The sequence below is a fragment of the Oncorhynchus keta genome, chromosome 10, assembly GCF_023373465.1.
Source record: "Oncorhynchus keta strain PuntledgeMale-10-30-2019 chromosome 10, Oket_V2, whole genome shotgun sequence".
Taxonomy (NCBI): domain Eukaryota; kingdom Metazoa; phylum Chordata; class Actinopteri; order Salmoniformes; family Salmonidae; genus Oncorhynchus; species Oncorhynchus keta.
In genome coordinates, this window is record NC_068430.1 from 62,230,436 (window position 1) to 62,242,368 (window position 11,933).

General features: G+C 39.5%; 1 protein-coding gene across 1 annotated transcript in view; it reads right to left on the bottom strand.

Annotated features, from left to right (window-relative positions):
* The window catches only part of LOC118389145 (nidogen-1-like), a 57,686-nt gene that overhangs the window by 44,513 nt on the left and 1,240 nt on the right, over positions 1–11,933 (bottom strand). The gene's annotated exons all lie outside the window — the stretch shown is intronic.

Genomic DNA, 11,933 nt, shown 5'->3' on the forward strand with positions numbered 1-11,933 from the left:
CTGGAGTGGCCTAGCCAGTCTCCAGATCTCAACCCCATAGAAAATATTTGGAGGGAGTTGAAAGTCCGTGTTGCCCAGCAACAGCCCCAAAACATCACTGCTCTAGAGGAGATCTGCATGGAAGAATGGGCCGAAATACCAGCAACAGTGTGTGAAAACCTTGTGAAGACTTACAGAAAACGTTTGACCTCTGTCATTGCCAACAAAGGGTATGTAACAAAGTATTGAGATAAACTTTTGTTATTGACCAAATACTTATTTTCCACCATAATTTGCAAATAAATTCATTAAAAATCCTACAATGCGATTTTCTGGATTTTTTATTCTCATTTTGTCTGTCATAATTGAAGTGTACCTATGATAATTACAGGCCTCTCTCATCTTTTTAAGTGGGAGAACTTGCACAATTGGTGGATGACTAAATACTTTTTTGTCCCACTGTACAATGCTTTCGGAAGGTATTCAGACCCCTTCGGTTTTTCAACATTTTGATCCAAATCAAATCCAATTTTATTTGTTAAATGCACCGAATACAACAGGTGTTGACCTCACTGTGAAATGCTTACTTACAAGCCCTTAACCAACAATGTAGTTAAGAAAAATAAGAAATAAAAGTAACAAATACGTTACAGCCTTTTTCTAAAATTGATTGAATAAAAAAATCCTCAATCTACAAACAAAACCCCATAATGACAACGCAAAAACAGAATTTTAGATATTTTTACAAATGTATAAAAAATGTAAAACAAAAATACCTTATTTACAAAAGTATTCAGACCCTTTGCTATGAGACTCGAAATTGAGGTCAGGTGCATCCAGTTTGCATTGATCAACCTTGAGATGTTTCTACAACTTGATTGGCCCCACAGTTGACAATGCATGTCAGAGCAAAAACCAAGCCATGAGGTTGAAGGAATTGTCCGTAGAGCTTCGAGACAGGGTTGTGGAGAGGCACAGATCTGGAGAAGGGTACAAAAAATGTATGCAGCATTGAAAGTCCCCAAGCACACAGTGGCCTCCATCATTCTTAAATGGAAGAAGTTTGGAACTACCAAGACTACAGAGCTGGCCACCCGGCCAAACTGAGCCATCAGGGTAGAAGGGCCTTGGTCAGGGAGGCGACCAAGATGGTCAATCTGACAGATCTCCAGAGTTCCTCTGTGGAGGTGGGAGAACCTTCCAGAAGGACAACCATCTCTGCAGCACTCCACCAATCAGGCCTGTATGGTAGTGGCCAGACAGAAGCCACTCCTCAGTAAAAGGCACATGACAGCCCACTTGGAGCTTGCTAAAAGTCACCTAAACAAGACTCTCTGGTCTGATGAAACCAAGATTGAACTCTTTGGCATGAATGCCAAATGTCAAACGTCTGGAAGAAACCTGGCACCATCCTTACCGTGAAGCGTAATGGTGGCAGCATCATGCTGTGGGGATGTTTTTCAATGGCAGGGACTGGGAGACTAGTCAGGATCGAGGGAAATATTAACAGAGAAAAGTACAGAGAGATCCTTGATGAAAACCTGCTCCAGTGCGCTCAGGACCTCAGACTGGAGCGAAGGTTCACCTTCCAACAGGACAACAACCCTAAGCACACAGTCAAGACAATGCAGGAGGAGCTTCGGGACAAGTCTCTGAATGTCGTTGAGTGTCCCAGCCAGAGCCTGGACTTGAACCCGATCAAACATCTCTGGAGAGACCTGAAAATAGATGTGCAGCGACGCTCCCATCCAACCTGACAGAGCTTGAGATGATCTGCAGAGAGGAATCGAAGAAACTCCCCAAATACAGGTCTGCCAAGCTTGTAGCAACATACCCAAGAAGACTTGATGAGGCTAAAATTGCTGCCAAAGGTGCTTCAACAAAGTACTGAGTAAAGGGTCTGAATACTTAAGTAAATGTGATATTTCCGTTGTTTTTTTAATACATTTGCAAAAATGTCTAAAAAATGTGGAAAAAGTCAAGGGGTCTAAATACTTTCCGAATGCATTGTTGTGTAGTCAAATCATAATAAAGAACAGAGAAGAAAAACGGGTCTAAGGCCAGTGCTTGGGAATATTTCCTATACTGTGAAATATGGATATGACTCGCTGACCTATATTGTATTGTGATACACAGAGTATACCAAACATTAGAAACACCTTCTTACTATTGATTTGTACTGCAAAAACACTACAGTACATACTGTAGTATTTCTTGTCATATACTGTAGTATTTACAGTTAACTATAGTCCCAAAAAATGTATACTATAGTCGCTCTGGATAAGAGCGTCTGCTAAATGACTTAAATGTAAATGTAATTCATGTAGTGTTTTTACGGACTGTAGTATACTGTAGTATTTACTATTGTGTTTTTGCGTAAATTACTGTAGTAGTGTCTTCAGAAAATATTCACACTTCTTGACTTTTTACAGTTGTGTTACCGCCTGTATTTAAAATAGATTGTGTCACTGGCCTACACACAATACTCCATAATGTCAAAGTGTAATTATGTTTCAATCGATTTTTACAAATTTAATTTAAAATGAAACCTGAAATGTCTTGAGTCAATAAGTATTCAACCCCTTTATTATTGCAAACATAAACACATTCAGGAGTAAAAATGATCTTAACAAGTCACATAATAAGTTGCATGGATTCACTGTGTAAAATAATAGTGTTTAACATGATTTTTGAATGACTACCTTATCTCTGTACCCCACACATACAATTATCTACTAGAGAAATACTACAAGAGCACAATTCCCATAACCTGTAGGTAAGACGGGTCTGAATAGATAGTTCAGAGCCTCTGCTCTTTTCAATAACCTTTAGGGAACACAATATATGGTCTATACTTTATACTAGCTACCAGACAACAAAGCCATAAGCCTCAGGTGCCTTTGCCACAACGGAAGAAGCAATGTGACGCAAATCACATCTGACAAGTCTCATGTATTTAAATCAACTGTGTTTAGCCTAAAGAAAAATAGTTCAAATAGAATTTGAAATGTTTCAAATAGTTTAGCTGTGCTTGACTGAACTTGCCAGGCACAATGGAACTAATAGATACGTCTCAAAAGTGCACCTGGCAGGTGCAAGCAAACACACATAGTTCTTGACAGATTTAGAATATTTGAGCCTAGGTCTAGCTGGAATTACTTGTGAATTTAGCTTGCTCTCTAGAAGAAGAAAGAAGAAAACGGCAGATAACAACTACATACGGCACAAGGAGAAATAGCGGAACTAAATCAATGTTATGTCCATTCTCCCATCCGGTTGAATGAATTTGAAAAGCCGGAGGGATTTAGCTGGCTAAACTATTTGAAATATTTGTCTTTAGGCTAAACACCATTGATTTAAATACATGAGACTTGTATCCACACATGACAGAAAGTCGCTTTTGGATAAAAGCGTCTGCTAAATACCATATATTATTATTTTATTATTATTAGCTGGACCAAAGGGAATCTAGACTACAGTACTACATCTGTTTCAGGCTCTCAGGCTCAGCCTTTGGCTTGGACCAAAGGGGAATCTAGACTACAGTACTACATCTGTTTCAGGCTCTCAAGCTCAGCCTTTGGCTTGGACCAAAGGGGAATCTAGACTACAGTACTACATCTGTTTCAGGCTCTCAGGCTCAGCCTTTGGCTTGGACCAAAGGGAATCTAGACTACAGTACTACATCTGTTTCAGGCTCTCAGGCTCAGCCTTTGGCTTGGACCAAAGGGGAATCTAGACTACAGTACTACATCTGTTTCAGGCTCTCAGGCTCAGCCTTTGGCTTGGACCAAAGGGGAATCTAGACTACAGTACTACATCTGTTTCAGGCTCTCAGGCTCAGCCTTTGGCTTGGACCAAAGGGGAATCTAGACTACAGTACTACATCTGTTTCAGGCTCTCAGGCTCAGCCTTTGGCTCTCGTCTCTAAACGACACTTCATCCAAAGGAATGCATGAATGACAAAAGCATCTGGGTGAATAGCTGCCCTCACAGCAGGTATTTGACTTGAAGAAAATGCCTGTAGTGCAGGAGTCGCTTGGTTGCAATGTGACAAGAATTTGGCTTAAAGTCCTCCAGGGGTTGAGAAGACAGGAAGCCCTTCTCTTTGTTTCGGATATGGTCTTGGACATCAAACTAAAGCCGCCCGTAGGCATTACCAATATCACTTTAAGAGACCCTTTCCATTTACCCAAATTAAGCCACTCCTGGATTTTGAAAGCCTGCTCAATAGAGAATCTGACATTCTCCAATGAGCAGGCTTTCAGAATCCAGGAGTGGGCTTAATCTGGATACGTGGGCTTAAAAAATGACTTTTTAGTCCAGGAATATGGGGGGTCTTGGTCTGGAAAAGCGCACCCAAGACAAAACTGTGAAGTTCAAGGCTGTAAAGTTATGCAAGGCTGTAAAGCTTTCCTGAGAGGTACGAACAGGAACAGCATCTTGGTTACATCATACAGACACTTGGGATCATAATTATCAGTTGAGGGGAAAGACAAGCAGAGCGAGAGAGACAGAGAGAGAGAGAGAGGAGGAAGTGAGAAGATGAACCAACTACTTGTTTTCTTAGACAGAAAGAGAGAGAGAGAGAGAGAGAGAGAGAGAGAGAGAGAGAGAGAGAGAGAGAGAGAGAAAACAAACCAAGCAGTCTTGCCTCCTGTCCAGCTTTAGAGATGTGTTAGTTTAATAATGCCATTGTTTGTGGGTAAATCCTTAATTAAGATTCCCACTGAAAAATTATTACCTGGGTCATTCCACGAATAGAGTGCCTTTTGCATCCATTTGATATTTTAAGTAGAAATTGTGCACCAATATTGCATTTTAAAAGCCTGGTATATTAAATAAGGTGCACTTAAATATACACTGAGTGTACAAAACATTAAGAACACCTCCTCTTTCCATGACATAGACTGACCAGGTGGATCCAGGTGAAGGCTATGATCCCTTATTGATGTCACTTGTTAAATCCACTTAAATCAGTGTAGATGAAGGTGAGGAGACAGGATAAAGCCTTGAGACAATTGAGACATGGATTGTGTATGTGTGCCATTCAGAGGGGTATAGTAGTAGATGCCGGCACATCGGTTTGTGTCAAGGACTGCAACGCTGCTGGATTTCCCAGGCTCAACAGTTTCCCCGTGTGTATCAAGAATGGTCCACCACCCAAAGGACATCCAGCCAACTTGACACAACTGTGGGAATCATTGGGAGTCAACATGGGCCAGCATCCCTGTGGAACACTTACGACACCTTATGGAGTCCACGCCAGGACAAATTGAGGCTGTCCTGAGGGCAAAAAAGAGGGGTGCAACTCAATATTAGGAAAGTGTCAAAATCAAATTTTATTGTTCAGATACACATGGTTAGCAAATGTTATTGCTAGTATAGCGAAATGCTTGCCATTATATAGTTAGTCAGAAGTACACTGAGTAAGAGAATCAACATTGACCATCTCAATGCACTTTAACATCCAAAATATAACAAGTCGCAAAACGTCTTCCTGAACAAACACACCCTTCTCCTACTCCTACAGAGCACTGAAATAATTAAACTCCCCAACTCCCCACTCACACATACATATCCACCCTCTACCCCTCTGCCAACCTCTAAACATTCCCTCCTGGAGGTAGGTGTGTGTGTGGGGGGGGGGCAATTTCAAAGACAGCTGCTGGGACAGCTGGAAAGGCACTGACTAGAGCAACACAGCCTCGACCTGTGCATCAGAGGAGGGGGAGAGGGAAAGAGGGAAGAAACCGAGGGAGAGAGAGAGCAACAGATGGAGGGAGGGGTAGCTCTCGGCATTTGCTGAAGCTCGACTGACCGCGATTGAGAGTGAAGGGGAAATCCCACATGCACAAGGGGGTGTGGGAGCAGAGTTTGGTGGGAGGAAAGCAGATCTTAGAACTCGTTGCTGAAGCTTACAGATGACACGCAACAGACCACGACGGTGAAGGACAAGCAGGAAAACGTCACTCTGATTTATCTTAAACAAACTCACACCAGTGACCCTACAACACAAACGGAAGATGTTCATCTTCCGTTTGCTGTCACGCATTGAAACATTCTGGGCTTTTTGTGTTTGTTTTTTTTTTAGAAGGAAATTTGATGAAAACTGAACAGAAAAAACATGCAATGCATGATTCCATTGCAATCAACAAAATAATAATATATACACTGCCGTTCAAAAGTTTGGGGTCACTCGGAAATGTCCTTTTTCTTTTTTTAATTAAGCACATCTTTTGTCCATTTAAAATAACATCAAATCACACCTAAGTCATTCAAGGGTTTTTCTCTATTTTACTATTTTCTACATTGTAGAATAATAGTGAAGACATCAAAACTTTTAAATAACACAGATGGAATCATGTAGTAACCCAAAAAGTGTTAAACAAATCCAAATATATTTTATATTTGAGATTCTTCAAAGTAGCCACCCTTTGCCTTGATGACAGCTTTGCACACTCTTGGCATTCTCTCATCCAGCTTTTTTGTCCGTACATCCAGGGATGAGCCAGTCACATTTCATATGAAATGTAGGCTATGGGATGGTAGCTAGCTAAGCGCATAGACGCAATGCATACAACACTAAATACTTCCTCCAAGCTAGCTAACCACTGTAGCTAGTATTGATATTATAACTAAATCACAATGTATTAGCTAGTTTCCATGAAACAGCTGCCTGTGTTAGCTGCCAAGTTAGTGCAGTTCACTGGGAAAACTCCAGACCTGGATGGAACCAGTGGAAGTATACAAAACATTTTTTTGATATACTCAGAGGACCTTTATTAGCATGTTTTAACCACTCCTATATAAATGGTAGATTATCAGACACGCAACCAGGTCTAATATCATTATTACTGAAACAGGACCCAAGTAGTATATATAAAGATCCAGTCCATTAAAACAATTGGAGACCTCTTACACTTCAGTGTTGTGATGCAAAAATCCTAGCAAAATGTTTAACAAAATGCTTGGCACATTAGAATTAAAAAAGTATTGTCAGATATTATTCATCCTAATCAGACATGTTTTTTTACATGGTCAATACATTGGAGTTAATATAAGACAAGTACTGGAAACAATAGAATAATATGACATTTCGGGGACACCAGGCCTGGTTTTCATAGCTGATTTTGAAAAGATTTTTGATAAACTATAAAGTATGAGTTTATATATAAATGCCTAGAATATTTGAATTTTGGGGAATCTCTTATAAAATGGGTTAAAGTTATGTATAGTAACCCTAGGTGTAAAATAGTAAATAATGGCTACATCTCAGAAAGTTTTAATCTATCTAGATGAGTAAAACAAGGTTGTTCACTATCGGCATATCTATTTATTATTACCATCGAAATGTTAGCTGTTAAGATTAGATCAAACAATAATATTAAGGGATTAGAAATCCGTGGTTTAAAAACTAAGGTGTCAATCAATGTAAGCTGATGATTCATGTTTTCTTTTAAAATTACAATTAGAATCTCTCCACGGCCTTATAGAGGATCTAGATACTTTTGCTATTCTCTCTGGATTAAAACCAAATTATGATAAGTGTACTATATTACGTATTGGATCACAAAATAATAATAATAATAATAATAATAAAATGCAAATTTACATTACCATGTAGTTTACCAATTAAATGGCCTGACAGATATGTGGACATACTCAGTATACAAATCCCAAAAGAAAAATATTCTCACTCCAATACATTTTAATAAAAAGTTAGCAAAAATAGATAAGATCTTGCTACCATGGAAAGGAAAATACCTTTCTATTTGTGGAAAAATCACCCTGATTAACTCTTTAGTTATGTCACAGTTGACCTATTTGCTTACGGTTTTGCCTACACCTAGTGACCTGCTTTTTAAATTATATCAACAAAATATATTCAAATGTATTTAGAACGGCAAGCCAGACAAAATTAAAAGGGCCTATTTATATAACGAATATGAATCCGGAGGGCAGAAATGATTAAATATTAAAGCATTAGACCTCTCACTAAAGGCATCAGTCATACATAAGTTATCCTTAAGTCCAAACTGGTTCTCTAGTAAATTGGTAGGAATGTCTCATCCTATGTTCAAGAATGGCCCTTTTCCCTTTATTCAGATTACACCTGCTCACTTTCGGTTGTTTGAAAAGGAAATAATCTCCAAAATATCGTTATTTAAAAATAAAAAAGCCATAGAAAGTTGGTTGCAATTTCAGTTTAATCCACCTGAAAAGACAGAACAAATAATACAACAAATATTGTGGTTAAGATCAAATATACTAATTGATTAAAAAAAAACATATTTTTCGAAGACATGTTTAAAAAGGTGTAATTTTAGTGAATGATATCATAAATAGGACTCGTGGAGTTGTCACACATGCAGCTAACACAGACATATGGAAATGTCTGCTCTACCCAAAATTACAACCAATTCATTGCAGCATTACCACAAAAATGGAAGAGGCAAGTAGAAGGGGAAAAAATTAAGGAACTTGTATCAAACTGGATGGACATCAGAAATAGAGGAAGGACTAAAAACAAACATAATATAACTATTGTAAAATAGATTGTCTCTGTAAAATGTGTATAAGATGTATAAACTGAAGGTAGAAGCCTAAGTGTTTATTAGTTACTTCAATTGCGGGAAGGGTGGTAGGCTTTGCAGGGAATAATAAAGGTATATTCTTTAAAAAGTATGTATATCAATATAGGTATGTGTATGTATATATGTGTATATGTATGCATACGTGTATGTACAGTGGGGAGAACAAGTATTTGATACACTGCCAATTTTGCAGGTTTTCCTACTTACAAAGCATGTAGAGGTCTGTAATTTGTATCATAGGTACACTTCAACTGTGAGAGACGGAATCTAAAACAAAAATCCAGAATATCACATTGTATGATTTTTAAGTAATTAATTAGCATTTTATTGCATGACATAAGTATTTGATCACCTACCAACCAGTAAGCTCTCACAGACCTGTTTGTTTTTCTTTAAGAAGCCCTCCTGTTCTCCACTCATTACCTGTATTAATTGCACCTGTTTGAACTCGTTATCTGTATTAAAAGACACCTGTCCACACACTTAATCAAACAGACTCCAACCTCTCAACAATGGCCAAGACCAAAGAGCTGTGTAAGGACATCAGAGATAAAATTGTAGACCTGCACAAGGCTGGGATGGGCTACAGGACAATAGGCAAGCAGCTTGGTGAGAAGGCAACAACTGTTGGCGCAATTATTAGAAAATGGAAGAAGTTCAAGATGACGGTCAATCACCCTCGGTCTGGGGCTCCATGCAAGATCTCACCTCGTGGGGCATCAATGATCATCAGGAAGGTGAGGGATCAGCCCAGAACTACACGGCAGGACCTGGTCAATGACCTGAAGAGAGCTGGGACCACAGTCTCAAAGAAAACCATTAGTAACACACTATGCCGTCATGGATTCAAATCCTGTAGCGCATACAAGGTCCCCCTGCTCAAGCCAGTGCATGTCCAGGCCCGTTTGAAGTTTACAAATGACCATCTGGATGATCCAGAGGAGGAATGGGAGAAGGTAATGTGGTCTGAACTCCACTCGCTGTGTTTGGAGGAAGAAGAAGGATGAGTACAACCCCAATAACATCATCCCAACCGTGAAGCATGGAGGTGGAAACATTCTTTGGGGATGCTTTTCTGCAAAGGGGACAGGACGACTGCACCGTATTGAGGGGAAGATGGATGTGGCCATGTATGCGAGATCTTGGCCAACAACCTCCTTCCCCCATTGAAGATGGGTCGTGGCTGGGTCTTCCAGCATGACAACAACCCGAAATACACAGCCAGGGCAAGTAAGGAGTGGCTCCGTAAGACGCATCTCAAGGTCCTGGAGTGGGGCAGCCAGTCTCCAGACTTGAACCCAATGGAAAAACTTTGGAGGGAGCTGAAAGTCTGTATTGCCCAGCGACAGCCCCGAAACCTGAAGGATCTGGAGAAGGTCTGTATGGAGGAGTGCGCCAAAATCCTTGCTGCAGTGTGTGCAAACCTGGTCAAGAACTACAGGAAACGTATGATCTCTGTAATTGCAAAAAAAGGTTTCTGTACCAAATATCAAGTTCAGCTTTTATGATGTATCAAATACTTATGTCATGCAATAAAATGCTAATGAATTACTTAAAAATCATACAATGTGACTTTCTGGATTTTTGTTTTAGATTCTGTCTCTCACAGTTGAAGTGTACCTATGATTAAAAAAATGACAGACCTCCTCATGCTTTGTAAGTAGGAAAACCTACAAAATCGGCAGTGTATCAAATACTTGTTCTCCCCACTGTATATGGATATACAGTTGGGCAAAAAAATATTTAGTCAGCCACCAATTGTGCAAGTTCTCCCACTTAAAAAGATGAGAGAGGCCTGTCATCATAGGTTCACTTCAACTATGACAGACAAAATGAGGGAAGAAAATCCAGAAAATCACATTGTAGGATTTTTTATTAATTTATTTGCAAATTATGGTGGAAAATAAGTATTTGGTCAATAACAAAAGTTTATCTCAATACTTTGTTATATACCCTTTGTTGGCAATGACAGAGGTCAAACGTTTTCTGTAAGTCTTCACAAGGTTTTCACACACTGTTGCTGGTATTTTGGCCCATTCCTCCATGCAGATCTCCTCTAGAGCAGTAATGTTTTGGGGCTGTTGCTGGGCAACACGGACTTTCAACTCCCTCCAAAGATTTTCTATGGGGTTGAAAAACGCGACTCAAAACGCATAAATAAAAATATAATTAATGTCTTACCTTTGACGAGCTTCTTTTGTTGGCACTCCAATATATCCCATAAACATCACAAATGGTCCTGTTGTTTGATTAATTCCGTCGATATACATCCAAAATGTCCATTTATTCGGTGCATTTGATCCAGAAAAAACACCGGTTCCAACTTGCTCAACATGACTACAAAATATCTCAAAAGTTACCTGTGAACTTTGCCAAAACATTTCAAACTACTCTTGTAATACAACTTTAGGTATTTTTTAACGTAAATAATCAATCAAATTGAAGACGGGATGATCTGTGTTCAATACAGGAGGAAAACAAACTGTAGCATGCTTTCTGGTCACGCACCTCTATCTAACAGTACACTTCAAGTGACCCTCGTTCAAGATGGCCATACTTCTTCATTACACAAAGGAATAACCTCAACCAATTTCTAAAGACTGTTGACATCCAGTGGAAGCGATAGGAACTGCAAGAAGGTCCCTTAGAAATCGGGATTCCCAATGAAAACTCGTTGAAAAGAGAGTGACCTCAAAACCCAAAAAAATCGGAATGCTTTGTCCTCACAGTTTCGCCTGTTAAATATGTTCTGTTATACTCACAGACTTGATTCAAACAGTTTTAGAAACTTCAGAGTGTTTTCTATCCAAATATAATAATATTCATATCTTCTGGGGATGAGTAGCAGACAGTTGAATTTGGGCATGCATTTCACCCGGACGAGAAAATACTGCCCCCTGTCACCAAGAAGTTAACAATACTGAGTAGCTGACACCTTCCAAGGTCTTTGCTGTGTGAACACAAAAGAGATTGACTACCGACGCTGTTCAGAGGTGCTAAGTACAGTCGGCAGACAAACGTTTGACAATCCTACCGGTATGTCAGAGCCTTAAGGTCACTCTGTAGCCTCTTTGGAGATAAATCAAACAATAGTCCTGAGGTGTGGGGACCTCATCAGTTCTCTGTGCCTTTTCTGTCTTTTGATCCGACAAAAGGCGGGTCACGTCACAGACAAAGCTTTCTAATGGGGCCTTGGGATGAGTTTACCTGGACCTTCTGGGTTTAATGTTTTGTCAATCTTCAACAATGGGGCTTAGCGCTTTTTAATGAACAGACTAGTCATTGTTTGGGTTAATTAAGCCTTACTGCCTGGGGTCCATAGTTAAAGGGAAATTCACTTATAATGCAATATATACA